This window comes from Jaculus jaculus, chromosome 19, assembly GCF_020740685.1.
Source record: "Jaculus jaculus isolate mJacJac1 chromosome 19, mJacJac1.mat.Y.cur, whole genome shotgun sequence".
Taxonomy (NCBI): Eukaryota; Metazoa; Chordata; class Mammalia; order Rodentia; family Dipodidae; genus Jaculus; species Jaculus jaculus.
This window is the reverse complement of record NC_059120.1, coordinates 61,740,616-61,761,175: the sequence shown is the minus strand read 5'-3', so window position 1 is coordinate 61,761,175 and position 20,560 is coordinate 61,740,616. Positions and strand designations below refer to the sequence as shown.

Sequence of the window (20,560 nt, the reverse complement as noted above, 5' to 3'; positions counted from 1 at the left end):
CAAGGCTCGATTCCCCAGGACCCACGTTAGCCAGATGCACAAGGGGACGCATGCGTCTGGAGTTCGTTTGCAGTGGCTAGAAGCCCGGGCGTGCCCACTGTCCTCTCTCTCTCTCTGCCTCTTTCTCTCTCTGTCTGTCACTCTCAAATAAACAAAATTCGATTGCTTACATCATATATAACATAGTCTCTGGCATTCATCAAATGCCCCCAGTGGTAGTTTTATGAAGTAGTACCCATCTTATCTATGAAGGAAAGATACATGCCAGGACCTTCAGTGGAGGCCAGAAACTGTAGATAGCACTGGATCTATGTACTGTGTGTTTCTTTCCTAAAGTCTCTGTGTGTAACATTGCTACACAGCAACAGAGCTTTCTGACCTTCTGTGTTTGATGCTCTGGTGCCTATTTGCTTGTGTTCCAGGGCCATTATTAGGTAACAGGGGTTACTGGAATACAAGCACTGTGATGTCACAAGAGTGGATCTGATAACTCAGATAGCTATTAAGTGACTCATAGGTCACATACATAGCATGGACATGCTGGAAAAAGGGTGATTCACATCTAAGATGGGACAGGACAGAGTCAGATGGTGTGAGATTTTTTCCACACTACTCAGAATTATGCACTACTTAAAACTTATGAATTGTTTATTCTTTATTTATTTAATTTATTTTTATTAGTTCTGGACATACTTAGTATGTACACAACACATGCTGGTACCATCCTTTCCCTCATCCCCTGCCTCTTTTCCAAAGGGGCCCTCCTGATTAGGGATGCAGGTCATTCCCATGGGATTGTGGGTCATGCACTGGGGGGACAGCAGTCAGTTATGGGGAACAGGCAATGTTTCTGTGCATAATGTCTCAACTTGTGGCCCTAACAATCTTTCCACCCTCTCTTCTGAAAAATTCCCTGAGCCGTGTTGGGTTCATTTTAAGTCTACTTCAGTGATGGGCTCATTAGGGGCCCCTTTGGTTTGGTAGGTGTTGAGTGTTCTGAGTGTCTATCTTCTTCACCCTTGTGCTGATACCAGGTTCACCAAGAAAGCAGCACTCTTGTTCAATTCCGCTGGGGCTGGGTTGAAGGGCAATGGGTTGTTTATCTCCTCAGATCCATCTCCTGTCTGAAAAAGATAATCAGATTCTCCAATGGGCAGTCAAGTCAGCACAGGTTAAATGAGATAACCATTATTAATTTAGAGAGAATTTAAATGGTGTAGACCCTCTTATAGCCCCAGATTAGGGGAGCTTGATATCGGAAAGCAAAATCATTGTCTGTTTATGATTCTGACTTGTTTCCCAGTTCCAGATATGGGTTCCATTCCATTGCATGGATATGTTAGCCAATAAAAGAGCAGTTGGTTACCCACCATGGCTGTGTGTCACCATTGCACTTGTGTGAGCATCACCTCAGGTTGTTTGCTGCTGAGAAGCTTAGGCCTCCAGCTGCTTGGTCAAACATTGGCCACTTCCCCCTGCAGCTCATGTAGCACTTCCTAGCATGAGATGGGCTAACCATCTGGATACTGGCTCTCTTACAGATTCTAGCCAGGTTTCTCCATGTTCTGTGCCAACAGCATATGGTGCCTTCAGCAGTAGGGTCTTACCATTAGCCTCTGGTGGGTAATCAAGTGCTCTGACAGAAGTCTGTCTTGTTTTGGGAGACTTTGTAGGTCTGTCTGATCAATAGTTCATTGTGGGTGCTCTGACAGAAGTCTGTCTTGTTTTGGGAGACTTTGTAGGTCTTTCTGATCAATAGTTCATTGTGGGTGTTAATCACATCTTGGTACTGGGAGTTCCAGGACAGCACCAAAGGAAAAGTAAAAGAAAGAAAGAAAAAAAGAAAGAAAGAAAGGAAGGAAGGAAGGAAGGAAGAAAGAAAGAAAGAAAGGGGGAAAGAAAGAAAGAAAGAAAGGGGGAAAGAAAGAAAGAAAGAAAGAAAGAAAGAAAGAAAGAAAGAAAGAAAGAAAGAAAGAAAGAAAGAAAGAAAAAAGAAACAGGAGCAATTTAAGGTAAGTCTTCATCTCACCCTTCAGGGCTCTTTGATTCAGGTGCTCCCCCTAAGGTCTTATTGAGGGTCCAACCTTTTAGCCTAACTTCCAGGTTATAAATTTCTATGGTACCAGTTCAATTTGGATTCATTTTTGTGTCCCCCAACTTTCCCCCCTACCCCACAAGTCCTATTCTTCCTATTGCCCAGGCCTCCAGATGCCTATCAGGTATGTCAGCAACTCAGGCTGATCCAGGTTAGGAACCACAAATGAGTGAGACCAGGCAATAATTGCCTTTCTGTGATTGTGTGAGTTTGCTAAGTATGATCTGTTCCAAGTTTGACCATTTTATTGTGTCATTTTTTTTCTTACTGCTGAGTAGAATTTCATTGTTTTTGAAATTTACCATTTAGTATTTTTGGACTATGATCAACAATCACTGAAACTGTAGAAAGTGAAACTGAATATAGGAAAATTACTGCACATATTTTTCCTCACTTTCAAATACTGATGACTGCCACCTATGTTAAAAATTGCCAATGTATAGTCTATTCTGTCCTATTTCTTGTTTTTAATTTCTTTTTTATTTTTTTTTCTGTTTTATTTATTTACTAGAGACAGTGAGAGAGAGTGAGAATGGGAGTGCCAGGGACTCTAGCCACTGTAAACCAACTCCAGATGCATGCACCTCCATGAGCATCTGGCTTTCATGGGACCTGGAGAATTGAACCTGGGTCCTTAGGCTTTGCAGGCAAGTGCCTTAACTACTAAGCCATCTCTATATATGCTCCATTCAAGGGCAGTGAGTTCACAGATATATCCTTTCTGGGTGCCTTCTGATAGCCTGCACACAATGGCAACAAACCCTGAGTTCATCCCAGAGGAAGAAAGAACCTGGAATAGGAACTAGGAAGAGATGATAAGGAGTCCTTGCCTTCCCATGGCAATCTTTATAGTATCCCAATGGGACACAGGGCAAGGGCAAGTAGAGATAAAGGACCCATCCTAACAATTAGGTACCCTAAAATTAGGGTACCCTAATTTTCCATGCTCACACAGTATTCTGATTGCCCCTCATTTGGAGGTACAAAATCAGGAATGGGGAACAGGAATTCCTCAACTCTCCTATGTTTCTCAAGAAACAATTTGTATAGGATGAACCCATTAATGATTAGATGAAAAAGTCTGTATAGTTGCCACTCACCAAAATAAGCCTGGTGACTAGACTGTCTCACCCTTTCCTCCCTCTAATTATCAAATACATGCTCAGTAAAACTTTAAAATTCACAGTATAGATATATATCCACCAAACCAAGAAAGAAGTCTAGGAGAATTTTCAATTAATATTAAGACAACATTAGAATAATGTGTTTTTCTCTACTTAGATAGCCAATTGAGATAACACACAAAGTTGGTGGAATAATAAATTTGGATTTATTTTATTCTAAATATGTTTGTTCAAAACAAAATCTTAAAACTGCATGATATAAATAGGTTGTATCCTCAATGCCTATTTAAGTTAATGCATTTCATTAAGTTAGGAAAATAGAGGGAGCATTATCTTCAAATTTTTAAATTCATTGAGAGTATCTAAAAATCCTTATATCAATTACATTTTCTTTTGAGGTAGGGACTCATTCTAGCCCAGACTGACCTGGAATTCACTATGGAATCTCAGGGTGGCCTTGAACTCATGACAATCCTCCTACCTCTGCCGCCTGAGTGCTGGGATTAAAGGCACATGCCACCATGCCTGGCTCAATTATATTTTCAATTTTTAATGCTTTTATTTTTAAAATGTTTTATTTATTCATTTGAGAGAGAGAACGTGTGAAAGGAGCAGAGAGAGAAAGAGAGAGTAAGGGAGAGGGAAAGAGAGCATGCCAGGGCCTTTAGCCACTGCAAATGAACTCCAGACACATGTGCCACCTTGTGCATTGGGCTTTATGTGAGTACTTGGGAATCAAACTCAGACCTTAGGCTTTTCAGGCAAGTACCTTAACTGCTAAGTCATCTCTCCAGCCCTCTTAATGCTTTCCTTAAAGAAGTTATAAATACCATGTTGTTGTGTGACTTTTCTGGGAAAGACATGAATAAATACCTATTTACCCTAAATAGAGCAATGATTACAGGCCAGGAAAACAAGTCCACCAAATCAAGCAGAGTGAACCAGTGAATTTACTGGAATTACTTAAGGGGGTACTGGTGAGGCATTACTTAGAGGAACATGGATACCTAGTAGGCAGCTGCATCACTAAAAGGTCCACTGCCCAGCATGGGTGAAAACTTACCAAAGCTGCATCCTTGGGTTCTCTGCAGACTCACAAATCAGAGTTATCCTCTGGCCAGAAACTCATACTGCTTATATAACCTTGAAGAGGTGCCTTGTGACTCTTACATATTTCAAGAACTTTCTGAGCCTTATAAGTGTCATTAGCTTCCTGGGTCTTAGCAACCTTCCTCCTTTCTCTAGGACAGAATATTTCAGTTTGGAGGAAATGGCTATACAATACAAGCAAATAAGGTTTGTTTTTAAAGGCCCTTCTAAAGGTCACTGGAATCACATTAATATTCAAACAATTAAAAAACCTGTAATCTTATAGCTTCTATTGTGAACATTCATTAGTACTTCTGACACTTCAGTAATTTTATATGTCTAAATTGTCTTAAAAAGAAAAAATGCTGTGTTCACTGTTGGCACAAGGAGGCTCTGTGTTGTCAGTCAGCCGCTCTCAGTTCACCATCCATGTGATAAGCCTCACCTCTGATAAGCCTTGCCTCTTTTCACTGGCCCTGGTAAGTGCAGCATCCCAGCAACTAGGTTCCATCTCAGCCCTCCAGTCACCAAGACCTCAGAGTCCCTGCAACATGGCTATACCTCCATCTACCAATGGCTATGATGTTAGTGCCCCTTCTGGGCTCCACCATGCCTGCTCATAAATCAGTTCTAATTTTCCAAGGCTGAAATGCATCCTGCTACAGCTCTTAGAATTGCTCCCTAGACTATTGAAAAACAGAAGCAATCATGAACACTGGAGAAGGTTTTTGTTGTTGTTACTGGTTTTCCGATTGGTTTGTATGTACTTGTGTGTTTTAATTACATAATTACATATATATATATACACACACACACACACACACACACACACACACACATAGTGGCCTCTATTTTGTTTTTTTTTTTAATTTTATTTATTTATTTGAGAGCGACAGACACAGAGAGAAAGGCAGATAGAGGGAAAGAGAGAGAGAATGGGCATGCCAGGGCTTCCAGCCTCTGCAAACGAACTCCAGACGCGTGTGCCCCCTTGTGCATCTGGCTAACGTGGGACCTGGGGAACCGAGCTTCGAACTGGGGTCCTTAGGCTTCATAGGCAAGCGCTTAACCGCTAAGCCATCTCTCCAGCCCTATTTTGGTTTTGTCTTTAACATTTTAGTATTTGGTTTCTCTGGTTGGTGGTTTTTATGACAACTTGCAATTTTATACATTAATTTAACCAATTATTTTAATTTAAAACGCATGCACAGATCTCCATATCTGTTCTTCACTTTTCTGTACCTAAAGAAATTTTCTCTGCTACATGTCTACATCTAAAATAGTTCTACTCCTGCCTCATACCTTCAACCCATGTGCCTTCTACTCTCATACTGTTGCATACTTTTCCTTTATATGCACTCCTTCATTTCACTGTTTAAATGCTGGCACCTTGTGCTCTCAAAGTTCTATGAACAACGTTCTCTCCAAACAGCAGCCCAACACTGCTGTCTCTGATATATAACAGAATCACAAGTGACTGAAAAAGGGTCTCTTAACAACTAAACAAAGCCAGAATTTCTGATAAATAAGGAGTGAGCATTCCCATGATGCCCCCCCCTTAATGGATGTAGGAAATACAATTCCTAGTGAAGTAGTCTTTAGAAGAACTCACAGAACATAAAACATACAACCAAATAAAAGTTGTGAAAGGTGAAAGTTAAATTTGAAAGACATATCTGTTCAAATAGATGTGTAAAACACAATAAATAAACAAATAGTATGAAACAACAACCCACTATGACCTACACCCAACTTCCTAACTCCCTTATAATGAAAGCCCCAAACCACTGAGATTGGTGAAATGTCAGAGAAATAATTCAAGAGTCCTACTTTGTTTCTGTTCATTATTTATTTATTTATTTATTTGAGAGTAACAGACAGAGTAAGAAAGGCAGATAGAGACAGAGAGAATATGGACACACCAGGGCCTCCAGCCACTGTAAATGAACTCCAGGCGCATGCACCTTTGTGCATCTGGCTAACGTGGGTCCTGGGAAATCGAGCCTCGAACCGGGGTCCTTAGGTTTCACAGGCAAGCGCTTAACCACTAAGCCATCTCTCCAGCCCCAAGAGTCCTACTTTTAAGGCTCATAAGTGGGTGAATAAACTGAGGGAATCTACTCAAGACCCTGATGAAAGACTCCAAAGTTATACAGGAGAATGACACAACAACAAAAAAGAAAGCTACAGAACAATTTCCTTAATGAACGTATATGTACAAGTTCTCAATAAAATACTTATAAATCAAATTCAAGAACACATTAAGATTATATGTCATGACTAAGTTTGGATTTTATCTGAGGGACTAAAGATTTATTTAACATATGCAAATCAATATAATTCATCATACAAACTTAAAAACATAAATCTCATGATCATCCATATTTGCAAATGAGATGACTCCATATTTAAGAGACCCTATAGACTCTAGCAGAAAACTCATAGAGTTAGTAAACACTTTGAATAAATTTATAAGATATAAAATTAACATATAAAATCACTAGCTTTCATATATACCAGTGATAAACTTGTTGAGAAAAATATTATCAAAAATACACCGTTCACAATAGCTACCCCATAAAACATCTAGAAATAATCATTACCCAAATAGAGCAATAATTAAAGGCTAGAGAAACAAATCTACCCAAATCCAGCAGAATGAGCCAGTGAATCAACAAGGATATGAAAGACCTCTACAGTGAAAACTTTGGCACTAGAAGAAGAAATTTTTAAATAATATGCTAGATGGTAGAAAGAGCTTCCATGCTCCTGGACTGGCAGAATGAATGCTGCAAAAATGGCCCTATTACCATATTACTAAAGGAAATCTAGATCACTGCAATTTCCATCAAAGGTCTAATAACATTCTTCACATAACTAGCACAAAAAATATAAAAATTCATATGGGAACACAAAATACAATGCAAAGATAGCTAGAGTAATCTTAAATTGAAAGAATGGTGCTAGAGCTACCATGGTAGCTGACCTCAAATTATACTAGAGTCATAGTGATAAAAACAGCATGGTACTAGCACAAAACAGACATATACGTCAATGGAATGAAATAGAATAGAAATAAACCTACACGTTTTCCACAATGACATCAAAAACACTCACTGGAAAAATACAACCTAAGGCCTGGAGAGATGGCTCAGTGATTAAAGACACTTATTTGCAAAATCTTCTAGCTTGAGGTCAATTCCCCAGATACCCACGTAAAGCTGAATGGGCATTTATTCTCAATGACAAGTGACCCTGACACATGTATGCACATGTGCACATTCATACACACATATATACACATGTAATGCTGATGTGCATGTGAAAATAAAAATTTAATTTTTAAAGAAAACATCCTATTCAACACATAATGTTGGCAAAACTGGATATCCAGTTTAAAAGTAGATCTACATCTCTTTTCTTGCAAACAAAATCAATTTGAAATGGATCAAAGACCTTAGTTTAAAACCTGAAAAGCTGAAACTGCCAGAGTAAAATATAGGAGATCTATTTTAAGTTATAATATAGGCAAGACCTTTTTGAACGGTACTTCAATAACACAGGAATCATCCTAAGAATCAACAAATGGGACTATATGAAAGTAAGTTCCTGCACATCAAGGGAAACTATCAACAGAACACACTACAGAATGGGAGAAAAGGCTTCAACAGCTACTCCTCAGATGGGGAGGAGGGCTAATATCTAGAATATGTAAAGAACTGCAATAATTAAACACGCGCGCGCGCGCGCACACACACACACACACACACACACACACAAACTGCTAAGCAATAAATGGGCTCAAGAAATAAATGGACAGTTCTCATGAGAAGAAACACTAATGGCCAACAAATGATTTTTTAATATCCAACATGTTTGGTCATAAGGAAAATGCAAATTAAAACCACTTTGAGATTTCCTTTCACCCTCGTCAGAATGGATATGATCAAGACAACAAATGGTGGTGGGGAGTGGGCAAAGAGAAACCCTATTCACTACTGATGGGAGTGTAAGCTAGTACAGAAATATGTACATCAAGATGGAGAGTTCTCACAATAATAAAAGATAGATCTACCCTATGCCCCAAATGCACCACTCCTGGGCATATACCATCTATCCTGCTACAGAGATACTCACACATCCATGTTTATTGCTGCTCTATATAGCAAGGAAGTGGAACCAGCCTAGATGTCCATTATCAGAAGAATGAATAATAAAAATGTGGATATAGACACAATGAAAAACTTTACTGAACTTCAAACAAAAATAAACCTATGGAATTTGTAGGAAAATGAATGGATCTGGAAGGCATTGTATTAAGTGAGGTGATGGATTCAGAAAGGCAAATGACATGTTCTCTCATATGCAGATCCTCACTTTTTAATGTTTGTATGTATGCAAATAAGGGGTGAGAGAGTGATAGAGATGTGAGAGTAGACAAGAAAGTACTAGAGGGGAACAAGAAGGGAGAGAAGAGGAAGAGAGAGGCAAAAGGACAAAAAGTCCAAAAGCAGAAAGCAGGCTGCTGTGGGAAGGGCATGAGAGTTGAAGGATAAGGGGAAAAGAGGAGAGGAAGGAATAACCAAATCAAACTTTGTTTGAAAAAAATACCATCAGACTGGAGGGATGGCTTAGCGGTTAAGGGGGTTGCCTGCAAATCCAAAGGACCCAGATTCTATTCCACCAGACCCACATTAGCCAGATGCACAATGGGGTGCACATGTCTGGAGTTCATTTACAGTGGCTGGAAGCCCTGGTGCACTCATTCTGTCTCTCTCTTTCTCTGTTAAATAAATAAATAAATAGATAGATAAATAAATAAATAAATAAAAATAATTTTAAAATGCCATGATGAAGCTCAATTATTCATATGCTAATACAATTTTAACATAAAAAGGAAAATCTGATATGTTAGTATTCTGTTACTATAACAGGATACCTAAGATAATTAAGTTATAAAGAAAAGGTTTATTTTGACTTTCAGTTTTGAAAGTTTCAGTCTATGATCAGTTGGTACATCACTTTGGGGCAATGGTGAGTCAGCATCTCATGTGCTAAGTGAGCATCTCATGGTGGGGCACAGGGTGGAGCAAAACGTATTACAAGGGGCTCAGTTCCCATAACTCCCTTCAGGGACCTGCTTCCATTGATACAAGGACCTCTCGTTAGTGCTGATGCAGGGTTGCTTTCTGTGCAGTTAGAGCTCCCACACCAGTAGCTCCCAAGTCTCAGATTCTGATTCACATTAACACAAAAAAATTGAGAACACGGTGTCAGAAGAAAGTAAATTATGAAATATATTTTAGGAAGAGTTAGGATTAAGAGAGAAAGCAAGCAGGAAAGACCAGGCCAAAAGAGGGGAGACAGAGATGATCCCCCTTTCATAGAGAGATAAGAGAGAGGTAAAAAAGGGTAAGATGCTCACATACCTGTTTTAGGTCTATTCATATGAATCAGACATCCAATTAGAATGAGCCTCATCAACAGTCTTAGGTGTGTAAGAAAGGAACCTGATTGGCTGAGCAGGGGAAAGACTAAGAAAGGGCCAGCCCATGGATGTTAAGCCTAGGAAAAGTGGAGGAAGAAGCAGGAAGTTGTCACTGCAGTTGATGTTTGCAGCCATCTTGGATAAGCCTGGATCTGATGTGAGTTCTAGTCTTGCCACAGCAGGCAAGGTGGCAACCATATTTTTGTGGGCCACACAAAAGCTATCTTGCACCTAATCTATATAAGTACCCACCTCTCAAAAGTTCAACTGCCTTCCTATAGCATACAAAGCCTTTAAAAAAGTTATTGACAACTTCTAAACTTACAGACAATAAATCATGATACTTCCCTCCCCTCTCCCACTCGCCCCTTTACAACTCCACTCTCCATCATATTCCCTCTCTCTCTCTCTCTATTAGTCTCCCTTTTATTTTTATGTCATTGTTGGGTCTTATCCAACATCTGTAATCTTACAGCTTCTATTATGTTTGTTAGTGCTTTTGACACTTCAAAAAATTAAATATCATGGGAATTAATCACATATTCAATTTTCAGATAGGAACTGATCAGTGCTAGATAAATCCATAATAAAAATCTACCTGACTGCACGAGAACCAACTAATGTTACCCAGAGCACCAAGGCATCTGGCCCATGCTTCCTGGCAGGCACAAGCTGGGGGTCACTGCCCAGGTCTGTAAGCCTGTGCGGCATCAGCACTCTCCTGAGCGTGGCAGAGCCTACCATCCCCACAATAACAAGCCAGACTGAGTATGAGTAATGACTAGAAGACATTCCTGGGCTAGTGTCTTTGCGTACATAAGATTCATGAAGAGAGAGAGATAGAAGGCACCACAAGCTGTCACCTTTCTCAGGCCTCCTCCATGGAAGCAAACTAATGGAGTCAGGTGAGTCATGTGACTTGTTCAATAGCAGGCATTGTCCCTCTGCCAGTCTTCCTGTGGGAGCACAGTCAATATTAATTGGCTGAGTGAATGAACTGACATGAGGTATGTAGTAGGTGATGCTGAAAGATCTGCCCAAATGGTCATATGGCCCTCCTGGCATGCCAACAATAGAATCTCTGGAAGTTATTACTTTTCCTAGCTGGTGGCCAAGGCGATGTCTTTGCAATTGATAGTGTTTCTGTTGTGAAAAAAAATTACAGTATGTTCTCTGTCAACATTTGTTTTCATTTGGCATTAAACAGGACTACAAAAACAGTTCCTTCACATAGTACTTCAGGTAGAAATACAACAAAAAAATGTAACTTTAAGAACTACCTAAGAATTCATATTATTGTTTCCTTTAATGACCGTCATTTACTGTATTTTCCAATGCATTCAACTTAATTTTCAAAAACCGTAACATTTAATTTCATATTAATTTTGTATAGCATAATGTTTGTTTAAAGTATTTCCTTGCAATGACAAGTATGACTGGAATAAATACATTAGAGGATAGCACCACTGACACTTGCTCAGCAATGATGAGAGCAGAAGGGAGTGGGGGACACCAGAGAGCCCCTGACTACAGTTATGTGCCCAGCTCAGTCAGCAGGCTATGTACAAGGAACAAGATCTATAACATGCAGCTGAAAGGTTAAAAGGAGGTAGATGAAGTTGGCTTTTCCAGCATTCCATGCTTTCTGGGCCTGGCTGGTGAGAAAGAGCACCATTTTCTCCCATTTTCACATGGTCTCTGTGGAGGTTCCCAACTTGGCCTCTCTAATGCCACTTTGCTCTGGGGAATGAATCACTATTCCAGGTTGTTACTTGTCATTCTCCTCCAGCCCTAGAGAATCCTGAATTTACCTCTAGTTTCTTAAGGACAGGACACAGATAATCCTAGAGTAATCTTGCCACCCCCATATGACTCATATTTCTGTGTCTGTTGGTCCAGTAAACTCGGAATTCAGACTGCTGCCAATACAGCCACTCCCAAGGCCTCTTGATCAAGAGCTGCTTTAACTTTCTCAGGAGTCCATCTTTTGGTTTCTCAATGCTCAACACATTCCAGAGTTTTCTAATTCATTCTGTATATGCCACGTTCACAAAAGTTTGTGGTAATAGAGGTAGATCCTATCCCATATTAGGGAACTCTGAAGGGTCAAGGTTCTCTGAAGAATATGTTATCAACTGGGCATGATGGTGCATGCCTTTAATCCCAGCACTCAGGAGACAGAGGTAGGAGGATTGCTGAGTTCCAGGCCACCCTGAGACTACATAGTGAATTCCAGGTCAGCCTGGGCTAGAGTGAGACCCTACCTCATAAAACCAGGAAAAAAAAAGAATATGTTATCATTGAGAATGGAAGCAGGTGGAATTGGGTCCAACAGTAGAAAATATGGCTACCAAAGTGTTTGAGTCCATCAGCAAGGTTGGCTGGCTTTAGCTATCCATATGATGACCTCTGCTTTATACAATGTGATGACTGGGCACAGAATTGTCATATTTGACCAATGATGCAGAGTATAGGACATTGTACTAGGGGAAAGGACTCACTTCCTCATCCCTTTGGTGTAGAGACTAATTATCTTTAATTGCCATTCTCAGCAGGGTCATCACTGGTAGCAAAGGTTTGCAGAACATCACTATCACACTACACATCCTGTCAGCCCACTTGTTCAAACCTACAGTGGCACTGGAGAGGACCATAATGAGTGGGTGCTGCTGTCCATCACTATGGAGACCTTCAAGTCAGCAGTGGCTCACTTTGGCTTTAGACTGTTCACCTGGTCAAATAGCACTGGTTTCTAGGCAAGTGAGTAATGACCTCACAGAGCAACCTAGCACCCTTCAAGCTTATCCTGGATGCTGTGTCCTTGATGCATTTGACAATTGGGAAGGCATTCACAGAAACTGTTGAAGCCAAACAGGCATCTTAGCAGGAAGCAGAGTGCCAGATTTGTGGTAGAAAAAGCCAAGCAACAGCAGGCAGCCATGGTTTCTGCCACGAGTGACTCCAAGGCAGCTGAGTTTGATGGCCACCTCATTTGCCACTCCAGGTGCTGGCCTCATTGAGTTATGTGTACTGGAAGCTGCTGAGAACATAAGGTACCAGCTTCCTCTCTCCCAGAACATCTCCTACCTGCCACCAGGGCACTCCTCTTGCTGTCCCAGCAAGGCCTCCCCTGCCTGCACCTTCTCTAGTCAACTCACCAACAGGCCCATGATTCTGAACACCACTGTTTGTCTGTCCCCACCATAGAAATCACTGAAAACTTAATGCTTGGTTTCAAGTTATGAAATTATAAGTATAATCTCAGATGTCCAATTATCAAATGAAATTTTCATTGTTCCCACATCCATCTAGTTTTCTGGTCCTTTCTCTACCCAAATTTTCAAATTGCCTACTCAGACTGGCCTTGGTTTCTGCAGGACCTGCTGGCACTCCAGCCTGGGTTCTGGCAATTGGTACGACAAAGCAAGCAGTGTGCATGATGGAAAGGTAGCACAGCTGGCAGCCCAAGCAGACCTGTAGCTCCCATTCTGTCATTCACTGAAGATTTGAGGACAATGGCACATGCAGCAGAATCAAGAAGGCAGCCTTAAGTTTTTCTAGCCATTCTTCTAAGAGGCAGCTGGGGAGGGTTAGAGAAGAAGTGGTCTCTCTTAACCATAAGACTGACTCTCTCTAACTGTGGCCAGTAGAAGCAGATGTGTGTGAACAGGGCATAGGATGAAGATTCTGCCCCAGTTGAGATAGGCAGGCTTGACTTTTCTGTTCCCCAGAGTCCTAAAACTGGGGTGGATGTGGATAGTACAAGAGGTCTGGACTGATATGTGAGTTCTGGTGAAGACTTCCTGTCCATACCACACCTTGGTCCTATCAAATACCCAGTGGGATTACAATCTGAAGGCTTGCTTATGCACACCAGCCATAGACTTGTACCTCCGTCCTCCCTTGTTCTTTCTCTGTTGCCACCCTTCCTGAAGGCTGTGTGCAGTGCTCCGAAGTGACTTTCCTGGAAAGAAAACAAACGTGTAAACTGCTGTCAATAAATGACACGTAGATCTTCAAAAAATATGCCATCATAAAATTTCCTCCCATTTTCATAGGCCTCTCTCCCTCCTTGCATGTCTGGTTTGGTTGAGAGCTTGTACGTCTGATGTAGTTCACCTTGTCCTTTGTGGGCTCTGCAGGTGAAGGTGTCTATTCCACCACAGCACCCATTCTGTTGACACTTAGTGAGAATGAAACAAGAAGAGTCTCCTGTAACATGTTAACTAATTTCTCTATCATGCTTCTGGTACAGAGCAAAGACCATTACTACCTTTAAACAAATACAAACATTTGACAAGTGAAAGCACATCTGGAATTTGAATTGTTTTTTAATAGTCAACTTTAACACAAGGTTTTCCTGTCAGATAAATTCTGCTAACCTTTGGAAGAGTCCTTGAAATTCACCTAAAAGTAATAACCATGGTCACAAAGGAAAACTATAGCTTTTGTTTACTTTTCCCCCATTCTTTATTTGCCTCATTCTATATTCCTAGCTGGCCTGGAACTCATGAAAATCCTACTCTACCTTGCAAGTACTGGAATTACAGACATGAGTCATCATACTTGGTGAAAACTTTTTTTTTTTAGATTTGTTATTTATTTATTCATTAGAGACAGAGAGAATGGGAGAACGATACAGAGAGAAAGAATGGGCCCACCAGGGCCTCTAGCCACTGCAAACAAAGTCCAGACACATGTTCCACCATGTGTATCTGGCTTACATGGACATGGAGAATCAAACCTGGGTTCTTAGGCTTCACAGGCATGTGCCTTAAGCGCTAAGCCATCTCTCCAGCCCCGGAGAAAACTTTCAATGAGAAGCAGCACCAGTGCTGAGAGGTGGTACTTGGCCAGCAATTCCTAGAGTTACTTCTTGGGTAGTTACATTCTTCTCTTTTTTTCTGATTTTTATTTATTTATTTATTACAAAGAGGGAGAAAGAAAAAGAAGAAAGAGAGAATAGACATGCCAAGGCCTCTAGCCACTTCAAACAAACTCCAGACATGTGCACCACATTGTGCATTTGGCTTATGTGGGATCTGGGGAATCGAACCTGGGCCCTTAGGTTTTGTAGGCAAATACCACTAAACCATCTCTCCAGTCCATTCTTCTTGGTTTTTATTCTTCACCCAGAATTCCTCAAATGTCTTTTCATGAGGAAGCCTAATGGGCTAATGTTCCAGTCTCCTTTTCTAACACTGTACACAAAAGCTCACATGGAAGTCTGTTTGCACAAATTAACAGAAGACAATGGATTTCAGAGATAAGAAAAAGAGCTTCCTTCAAGTATTAAAGCATAGGAAGATTACAGAAGTCCCCATTCTTACCAGGCTCATGACAGAATTCCCCAAATGTCATTTTCAATTTTTGAGACCTACTGAGAGCTTTTGTCTCTTTCCTATCAAAACCTGTTGTCACTGTTGGCATGGACCACTGCCATGTGGTTGGTTGGTTGTCTCCCATGGACAGAATCATTCCCACATGGTCCACCCTGCCCTTACTCTTCCTCTACAAAGATGCGTGGCCTGGCCCATTTACCTTGCTTCCAGAGCCTGATGTCTTGATTCTTGGCCAGCTCCCTGGATCCAGTGACCTTTGTGTATACCTGTTCTGGGAAAAGCACTCAAGCGGACAGGACTCCCTGGTAGCTAGTGATAGGTAATTTGGACTAACTAACAAAGAAGAAAAACTTGCAGGACCAGTATGCAGCATGAGTGTAAGAGTATCCTAGAAGCCAGAGACCCTCTCCATCAGTACTCAAACCCTCTGCCCCTGTTACTTCCCCTCTGGCTTCCTTCCTTCCATCTATGAACATTTTCCATCATGTACTCAGGATACAGTTATTTATAAGATCATATCTACATGGATTTCTGAGGAAAAGGTCTCCATCTCTCTTAAGTTTTAGTGGTGAGCAAAAGGTTCTGGGGATTTTGTCCCATATGTATGAGTTCCTCTTCTGGGCCAATCTCTGAGACCCAGGAGACAGGACACATCAGCTTCCATTTTGGGTAAGGGGTAGTGGTGCCTCCATGAACATGGAAGTTTACTAGGCAGTAAAAACAGCAATGTCTACCAAAAGCACAATGCCCATTATGACATTAATATGGGTGGTGTGACAAAAGTTTTCCTGACTTAGAGAGGATCTGCAGACAACCATATAAGTAAACTATTTAAAGTCACACTGCCAAGAGAAGAACACGCCCCATTGATGCCAATGACCATTTGTATTATGAGGAGCTATGCTCAGGGATAAGCCACTGTATCATTAAGCACTCTTTGTCTTGACTTGGGAAAAATGAGGAAACTTAGGTAAAGCTATTTAGTGAAAGTAAGAGATTTCTGGGATCTGAATACTCTTCCAATACTCAATTTTATTTACTTTGCTAAATATTTCCTGGAAAATCATTTTAGCCTTTGGAGAGTCCTTGAAGATGGCATAGAAAAATAACTAGTTGTTGATAGAAATATCAAATTCTGGTCTTTAGGATTGTGTGTGGCTCTGTATGAGAAACTCTGTGGTTTATCAGCTCTCAGTCCTGGCTTCTGACCTCTGTCCTCTGGTGTTAGAGCGATAGGGCCTCTTACAGTCCTCTTGACTGGTCAGAGGATTTCAGGTTTCAGGCTATTTCTCACCTTATACCTTTATAGTTTAGTGATATAGTATATAACTGGAGCAAGTGTGGAATTCTAATTATATCCAATTTCATACTTACAATGAAAAGATCAAACACCATTTCCCTAGAAATACACGAGTTTTATTACCAAAAAAATTTTTGAGATAGGGTTTCCTTTATCCTGGCTGGCCTAGAACCTATAATATTATTTAGGATAGTCTTGAACTTCAGATTCTCCTGTCTCTACCTCCCATGTTCAGGTATTACTGGTGAGTGTCACAACACCTGGTTTATGTGGTACTGGGGATCACATCCAAGTTTCAAGTATGTTAGTTAAGCACTCTGTCAACTGAGCAATGTACATTTCCAGCCCCCTATATTCAATTTTTAATTATACAATGAATACCTTCAATAAAATCTTAGGCTTCATTTTCTTCATTCTACAGTATATCCTCTAATAACTCTTAACTAGGGAATCTTTTTAAGGACTTGCACACGTGAAGAGTTTTGCTTTAATATTTGAATGAATGTTTATTTGCATATAAATTACAGACTTGCAGCTCCATTTACTCTCCTATTTGAAGAAGATGTTCTGGTTCCTTTGTGTTCAGTAAAGCTGTTGCCCAGTGAGGCCAGCATCAGTATGATTCTAATTCCTTTGTAAGCAATCTGATTTTCATTTTTGTGCCTAGCGTTTTAGGATTCTCCATATAGGCTTGACATAAACATAGAATGTCTAAAACTTCTTTTAATAGATATTGCTATCTTCAGACTTGCTCCTTGGGAGCTCTTCTAACTGTAGGAGTCACGTTCTTCTTCAGCCTTTTTGAAAACGAAAGTTAGATATGATGCGTTTCCTTTATACGATCTTTTAAGTCACTATTTATTCTGCTATTCATCTCTACTTGTTTTTATTTCAAAAGTTATGTTTATTTCATTTCCTTGGCTAACACTTTTCATAATCTCTCAACCTAGTTTTTTGAATTGATATTTTTCCTTATCTTCCTGATAAGGGAAAATTAACTTGTTATCCTACACTACTTCAACTGGTATAAGTTCTCTCATTTTTCTAGTCTCTTACTTTTGTTGAGAACATCATCTTTTTATGGTATTGGTGTACATCAGCTTTAAACATTGTTCTTATCTTTTTCATTGGTTTGTTTCGGTAGCTGATCTTTTTGCCATTTCTGTTAACTGTTCACAAACCTTAAGGTAGAGACGCCCTGTCTCCAGTGAGTAATAGAGAAGCAAGCCCCGCCACTCTGCAGTTGTGCAAGATTTCTTGGGGCATTGTGAATACTTGAACAATCGCCATGCCACTTCATCTCAGGACGCTCACTGCTGTGGGAGAGATGTGTTTGGTGTGTGTCTGAGAGGAAGGGTCAACCTGTCTGCTCTACTCTGATGCCCTTGTTAATTGCCTCTGACTCCTTCTCTGCCTCCCACTTCCAGCCTCCTCTGGTGAAAGATGCTTTTGATGCTGCTCTGGTGTGTTGTGAGAATTGATTTTCTCATTTCATCTTCACTCATGAGTCTTCCAGGTTCTTTTGTCAGTTTTGTATCAAGTAAAAAATCACATTCATTTTGTGTTTATTTTAAAATGATTTACATTTCTACTGTCATACTACCCTGCTGGAACACACTTGATCTCATCTAACATAATATGACTGGAATAAAGAGTTTAGATGGAAGTACCCTACCTGGTTGGATAGTGCTTCTACCAGAATCCATAGGCTATTATTAAAAATCCCTGTGTCCAAGATGGATTACATTTTTATGATGACTGGCCCAGGAGGCTTTGGAGATCCCCAAATCAATATATGCATTTGTTGTGACTGTTGGTTACACACTGGAATTAGATGGGAAGACCCAATTGCTAAAAACACCACACTTATTGGTCATAGGACATAAAGAATCAAGCTGGAACTGAAATGAAAGCCTGATTCCCATTGGTGCTCTGTAGTCTCCTGGAGAAGAGTTGTCATCAAAAGTGTTACTCAGGGCTGGAGAGATGGCTTAGCGGTTGAGCACTTGCCTGTAAAGCCTAAGGACCCCAGTTTGAGGCTCGGTTCCCCAGGTCCCACGTTAGCCAGATGCACAAGGGGGCACACGCGTCTGGAGTTTGTTTGGAAGCCCTGGAGTGCCCATTCCCTCTTTCTCCCTCTATCTGTCTTTCTCTCTGTGTCTGTCGCTCTCAAATAAATAAATAAATAATTTTTAAAAAGTGTTACTCAGCTCTGTTACCTTTGTTCTAAACTACTGACTATCCAAGCAAAAAGTACCCACTGGTGCAATAGTGGCAAGTCAGTAATAGAGGTAACCAACCACTTTCTGATTGGTATTGAAGCCTGCTCCACAGTAGGGAAACCACATCCACATTGCCCCTATAAACCTGGTCAAAATCCCACACCTGGGGAGAACACAAGCTCTATTTGGGAAGCTACTGATGGTTTTGCTAAGTGAACATGATGTGATCACCAAATTGTCTTTTATTACTTTGCTTATGTCCTTATAGATTAGTGTTGCCATCAGCTTTAGTCAGAGAAGCTCCTTTATGCAGTGGGCAGTGGTTACTGCAAAGATGCCTAACTGTTCAAACTGCTGAGAAGAAGTGAGTGTGGAATGATCAGTCATCAATGGGACATCTGTATCATCCCCTTTAGACACCATTACACTCTTGATTTCATTACATTCATTTCATTAAAGTTGTGATTATAGGGCCAAGATCTGAGCAAAATTAGACCTGTGAACATCCTGTCATGGACTAGAAAAGGTACCATAAAAACTTGTCCTTCTATGAGGTCTTACATTCAGGTAATAGTACACAGGGAAGAGGATCTTACAAGGCCCCATATCATCTTGAGTATCTATAAGCACTTAATGATCACTGAGGAAAGGAAGAGACATTTTCTGAATAGTGTTGCAACTAATAAGGAGCTTGTGCTCCTGTAAACAATCCCTCACTCAGAATCCTGTAAACAACCCTAATGAAACTCACTGGGTTAAAAAAAAATTGAAAGTTAAAAGAATTTTTTGTTTGCTTGTTTTTCAAGGTAGGGTCTCACTCTAGCCCAGGATGACCTGGAATTCACTATGGAGTCTCAGGGTGCCTAGAACTCATGCCAATCCTCCTACCTCTGCCTCCCAAGTGCTGGGATTAAAGGTGTTCACCACCATGCCCAGCTCAGGAGAAAGATATGTGAGAAGAGAAAGGGGAAGTGGAAGTGGAAGGGGGAATAAGAGAGGGTAAATTGCAGTAAATATAATAAAAATACATTTTGTGAAATGTATTATTATGTCAAATTAATATATGCTAATAAAACATCTTACAACAATAATAAAAAGTCATTTGCCTGGCAGTATGTGGGCACAGATTTTCTGGCTTGTTATATATTTTACCATTTGAAACTAGAACTTTTTCTTCTTTCTTTTAAGGCAACTATATATTGCACTGTATGTTGCAAAGGTAGGCATGGGCTTTAGAAGAATGTTCCAAAAGGCCACTTACTTCTCTTGGAGCTTTTATTTTGTGCCATATTCTTATTTATTTATTTATTTATTTTTGAGGTAGGATCTCACTCTAGTCCAGGCTAACCTGGAACTCATTCTAGAGTTTCAGGGTGGCCTTGAATGCATGGCAATTCTCTTACCTCTGCCTCCTGAGTGCTGAGGTTAAAGGCTTGTGACAGCATGCCCAGCTTGTGCCATATTAATACAAAAAAAATGGTAAGATAGAGAGAAAGAAGGACAGAAAGAAAAAAGAGAGAAATAAAGTGATAAGTTGATAAAACACTCAGTAATTAGCTCAAAAATTAAAATCAATTATAGCAAGTGTTGCTTACCTTCTCCTTGCTAGGTCAAACACCTGACCAGAAGCAGCTTACAGAAAGAAAGTGTTTATTTCCAGCTTACAGATTCCAGGGGAATTTTCATCATGGTGAAAGAAGCTGGCTTATTTTGTAACACACCCATAGCAGAGATATCTCTCCTTGTAAATAAATGAAAAAAAATTAAAGGAAAAGATAGGCTGGAGAGATGGCTTAGCAGTTAAGGTGCTTGCCTGTGACGTCTAAGGACCCATGCTCAATCTCTGTCCAGATCCCATGTAAGCCAGACAAAAGTGAGGCAAGTGCAAGGTCACACATGC

The 20,560-nt window shown here is 40.4% G+C and overlaps 1 pseudogene; it reads left to right on the top strand.

Moving 5' to 3' along the window:
- Positions 1-12,139: 12,139 nt before the first annotated feature.
- On the top strand, positions 12,140-13,003 carry LOC101595873 (annotated as a pseudogene).
- Positions 13,004-20,560: the final 7,557 nt, after the last annotated feature.